Below are 5,571 nucleotides of genomic sequence, written 5' to 3' on the forward strand. Positions count from 1 at the left end.
AAAGAGATAAGCAAAATTAAGGAAATAAATTCAGCCTATAATGTAATTTCCCAGGGATAGTGATTATTAAAATTTAGGTATTCCCTTCTGCCATTTTCTTTCTTAATGAAACTTTTTTTCCTATGAAATTTAATAGAATACAATGTAACTCTCTTTTCCTTTATATTTAACATTCTTTATTTCTTACCTAGAAAATCTTTTCCTGCGGTATGAAAAATTTTCCTATATTTTCTTCTAAATGTTAATAATTTGTAGTTTTATACAGTTGTTGCCTTTCAGATAAAGTTAGCAATCTACCTAGATTGACATCTGTGGATGGCATAAGGTAGGGACAAGTTCTATTTTTCGCCCCAAATGGATATCCAGGTGTGTATCGAGACCATTCTTTCCCTACTGCTCTGCAATTTCACTTTTGGTTGAAAAATCAATGGTCCACGCACGGTGGCTCTCTTTCTGGGCACTCCTGTGTTCCATCGGACTGTCTGTATGTTGGACAAGACAGGGTGGGCTATGCTTTGTTTTGGGTAACGAATAACCCCAACATGTCATTGGATTAACATACTAAAGTTATTGTTTTCTTTACTAGCAGATCACTGGTGATACAGAATATGTGTCAGGGCAACTGTCCTTCATGAATGAAGTCTCTGCGTCATCGGGAGCACTCTCTATCCCAAGAAGAGAGACTGGAAAGTGCCCATGAGGTTTTCACAGGCTCCCCAGGAAACGTCACTCATCATTCACTTCCTCTTACAACCCATTTGCCAGTGACTCTCTCAGTAAGAGTGAGACTCATGAGCAAAGGGCTGTGAAGTGCTGTCCGCCATATGCCTGGAAGGGGAGGCTACCCAGATATTGGAAAACACGAGTTATGCCTACCTTCATCTATATCATTGACTGAAAGCGCTGGTCTTAATCATTTTTATAGTAAGACTCCGTACCTAACAGACGAAAGCCTTCGATGCTGTGTTTCGACTTCAAGAAGGCCTTGGCTAGTCTTAGACCTTGGCAATTCCATACAAATTGTAGAAAGTGTTTGTGAAGTTCTGAAAAAGATCCCGAATTCACAGCTGAATCAAGGGAGAATCGACACTGAAAATATCAAGTGTTCTAATTCAGTAACAGAATTTCTCTCCTTTAATCCAGGTCTTCTTTAGTTTCTTTCAATAATGTTTTATAATGTTTAAAAAAATTTTTTTAAACATTTATTCATTTTTGAGAGACAGAGACAGAGTGTGAGTGGGGGAGGGGCAGAGAGAGGGGGAGACACAGAATCCGAAGCAGGGTCCAGGCTCTGAGCCATCAGCACAGAGCCAGAGGCAGGGCTTGAAATCACAGACCACAGGATCATGACTTGAGCTGAAGTTGGACACTTAATGGACTGAGCCACCTGGGTGCCCCAATGTTTTAGAATGTTTTGCACAGAGGTCTTATACACCTTTTGTTAGATTTTCCCCTAAAATTTGGATATGTTTAAATCCTAGTGTAAATGTTATTTTCAAAGTTTTTTCCATTTTATAAAATCTGTGGTTGATAGGGGCACCTGGGTGGCTCAGTTGGTTTTAACCATCCAACTTCGGCTCAGGCAATGATCTCGCAGTTCACTAGTTCGAGCCCCACGTCGGGCTCAGAGCCTGAAGCCTGTTTCAGATTCTGTGTCTGCCAATCTGCCTCTCCCCCGCTCGCACCTGCTCTCTCTCTCTCTCTCTCTCAAAAATAAATAAAACACTAAAAACACAGTTAAAAAAAGAAGTTTAGAATTTGTGGTTGGTAGATAAAAATTTAATTCATATTTTGGTGTTGACCTTATATCTAGCAACCTTCTGAAACTTGCTTAAATTCTAAAAACTATCTGCAGATTCCCATGGATTTTCTATGTAGTTAATAATGTAATCCACAGATAATGATAATTGCATTCCTTCCTTTTTGATCTTATGTGTTTTCTTTTATTTTCTTTCCTTGCCTGTAGGGGACCTCCAAAATACTGCAGAATGGATGTTGTGAGAGTAACCATATTTGTACTCTCCACAATCTCAAAGGGAACATTTTCGAAGTTTTGATTTTAAAATTCTTTTTTTTTCAACGTTTATTTATTTTTGGGACAGAGAGAGACAGAGCATGAACGGGGGAGGGGCAGAGAGAGAGGGAGACACAGAATCGGAAACAGGCTCCAGGCTCTGAGCCATCAGCCCAGAGCCTGACGCGGGGCTCGAACTCACGGACCGCGAGATCGTGACCTGGCTGAAGTCGGACGCTTAACCGACTGCGCCACCCAGGCGCCCCTGAAGTTTTGATTTTAAATGTATTGGTTGTTATAGGTCTTTTGTAGCTATTCTTTACCAGATTACTTCAGTGTTTGCTTTTTTCTAGTTTTTAAGATTTTGAATAACCAATGGATATTGAATTTTAGCAAATGCTTTTTTTCCTGTATGTATTGAGATGAATAGATGATTTTCTCCCCTTTGATCTCAACAGGTGGCAAATTACATTGATTTTCTCACGATAAAGCAACATTTACACCAGCATCCTGGAATAAGCCAAATTTGAACATGTTGTGTTTTCCTTTTTATATATTGTTAGCTTTGACTCGTTAATATTCTGTTTAGGATTTTTCCACATGTTCGTGAGTAAAATTGGCCTGTAATTTTCTTTGCTATGCTGTTCTTGTTGGGTTTCAATATGAAGATGACTTTAGCCTCACACAATAAAATGGAGAGTGTTCTCACTTTTTCTATTTTCTGGAAGAGTTTGTATAAGATTAGCATTATATCTTTAAACATCTTTAAAATTTACCTGAAGCCATCAAAGATATTTTATTTGTGAGAGGTTTATTTCTGTATGTTTTTAAATTTTTTAAATGTTTATTCATTTTTGAGAGAGAGAGAGAGACAGACAGAGCGTGAGGCGGGGAGGGGCAGAGACAGAGGGAGACACAGAATCCAAAGGAGGCTCCAGGATCCAAGATGTCAGCACAGAGCCCAACGTGAGGCTCAAACTCATCAACCGTGAGATCATGACCAGAGCCAAAGTCGGACGCCCAACCGCTGAGCCACCCAGGTGCCCTGATGAGTTTATTTTTAATTAAAAAGGTAATTCCTTTAATAGCTATAGGATTATTCAGATTTTTAAATTTCTTTTTTGTTGGTTTCAGTAAGTAATGTTTTCCAAAGGATTTGTCTATTTCATCTAAATTTTCAAACTTATCGACAGAGTTGCTTACAATATTCCCTTATTATCTTGCTAATGTCTGCAACATCTGTAATGACTTTTGTTTCAACACTGACATTAATTTTTTGCATCTTCCCCTTTTTTGTCTGGATCTGTCTCAACAGAGGTTTATCAATTTTATTGGTCATTTCCAAGATTCAAATTTTGCCCTTTTAATACTGTCTATTTTGTTTTTGTTTCATTAATTTTTGCTCTTATCTCTTTTATTTCCTTCCTTCCATGTATTTGGGAGATTATTTTGCTGTTCTTTTTCTAACTTCCCTTTCTAGTATCCCTGACAAAAATATGTTAAGTCTGCTCACTGTATTCTGCTCATCTTTGTATTTTCCATCATTTTGTTTCTCTCTGTTTTATTCTGGGTAATTTCTTCTGACCTGTCTGCCGGTTCACTAATTCTCTTTCTTTCTGTGTTGAATCTGTTATTAAACCCATCTGTTGAAATTTTCACTTTCATTATTGGATTTTTTAAATGTTAGACTGTCTATTTGATTCTTGTATCAAATTTATAATTTTTTTTTAATTTTTTTTTTAACGTTTATTTACTTTTGAGACAGAGAGAGACAGAGCATGAACAGGGGAGGGGCAGAGAGAGAGAGAGGGAGACACAGAATCTGAAACAGGCTCCAGGCTCTGAGCTGTCAGCACAGAGCCCGACGCGGGGCTCGAATTCACGAGCTGTGAGATCATGACCTGAGCTGAAATCGGACGCTTAACCGACTGAGCCACCCAGGCGCCCCTCAAATTTATAATTATTTAACTTCAGTTGATTGTTGAAATATTTTAAGTTCAATTTTTACCTCTTTGAGCATGGTAAGCACAGTTGTTTTAGAGTCCTTATGTAAATATGTGTCTTTTATTAATCTTTCCAAGTTTCTGGTAGTGGGAGTAGCTATGAGAGCCACATTTCATTTGTGACATCTATTATTTTCTTATCTAATTATTTATATATTTTTATCCTTACCAGACTGATGGTTCAAGGTTCATCAAAGAGAAATTCTCCTTCTGGTTTATCTTTGTATTTGTCACAGTATCTAGCGGAGTTCACTCAAGATACGAAGATGTTATGAACACATGAATGAATGTCATCGTATTTACTCGTCTGCTTACCTATGTCTCCCTTACTTTTTCCTTTGGCTCCTTCCCTAACCTCAACTACTACTAAGCCACAGGGGCCTCTGTGCTATTCTCTGAATGAAAAAACATGAGCCAGCCTCAGACCCCTTGCCCTTGATCTTCCTTCTGTCTGAAATGCTCTTGCCCCAGATATCCGTCTGTTTTATTATTCCCTCACCTCATTCACACCTCTTTTCCAAGGTCACTTCTGCAGAGAGATCTCCTCTGACCACCTTATCAGTAACAGCATTTGCTCTCCCCTCTGCCATCCTCTATCCCCTCACCCTGCTTTATTTTGCTCCACGGCACTTTTTCCTGACAGCATGTTGTAAATGTATGTGTTTATCGTCTGTCTCTACCACTATTTTATAAACCTTATGGGAGAAGGGACTATGTTTTTTTTGTCCACTATAATTATCTCCAGGTCCTTAAATAGTACCTGGCACGTAGAAGGCCCTCAAGAAGCGCTTACTGAGCTAGGTGCTGTGATAACTGATTTATATAAAAATTTTTAACACGTTCTTCTCTGGGGGCTCCTGGGTGGCTCAGCCAGTTAATCATCCAACTTCGGCTCAGATCATGATCTCGCGGTGAGTTCGAGCCCTATGTTGGGCTCTGTGCTGACAGCCAAGAGCCTGGAACCTGCTTTGGATTCTGTGTCTCCCTTTCTCCCTGCCCCTCCCCGTCTCTCTCTTTCAAAAATAAATAAACACTAAAAAACGATTTAAAAAAACGTTCTCCTCTAGCAGTTCTGAAAGTTTAACATGCGTCTGTTTTGCTGATGAGTGGACTGAGGCTCAGAGAAGTTATTTAACATGTCTGAGGAGACACAGCTAGTGAGTGATCGACTTGGAATTTGAACCCAGGCCTTTGCTTTCTAAAGCTCGCGGGGGAAGCCTGACATATGTGATAAATGCCTACTGAGACATGCACGTGTAATTAAACGGCACAGGGTGGGCTCCAACAGCTGTTGGGAAAAAGAAAAACACTGAGGATGTGAGGGAGCACTAGACATTTCCTTATGGGTTAGCAGCCTTCCGTACACCCTTCAAATGATCACCTGGTAATCTCCCACCCCTGCCCTGCCTCACTCAGTGTCTGTCTGGCAGTTTTGTTAGCCTGGCTGATCCACAGAGCAGTGTCAACAGAATGGTGACCAGACATGTAAAGCAATGTATCAGACAAAAGGAAAAGGCAGCTCAGATGATGCAAGACCGTCCAGATGTCAAGCAG

The sequence above is a fragment of the Prionailurus bengalensis genome, chromosome D1 (genome assembly GCF_016509475.1).
Source record: "Prionailurus bengalensis isolate Pbe53 chromosome D1, Fcat_Pben_1.1_paternal_pri, whole genome shotgun sequence".
Classification (NCBI taxonomy): domain Eukaryota; kingdom Metazoa; phylum Chordata; class Mammalia; order Carnivora; family Felidae; genus Prionailurus; species Prionailurus bengalensis.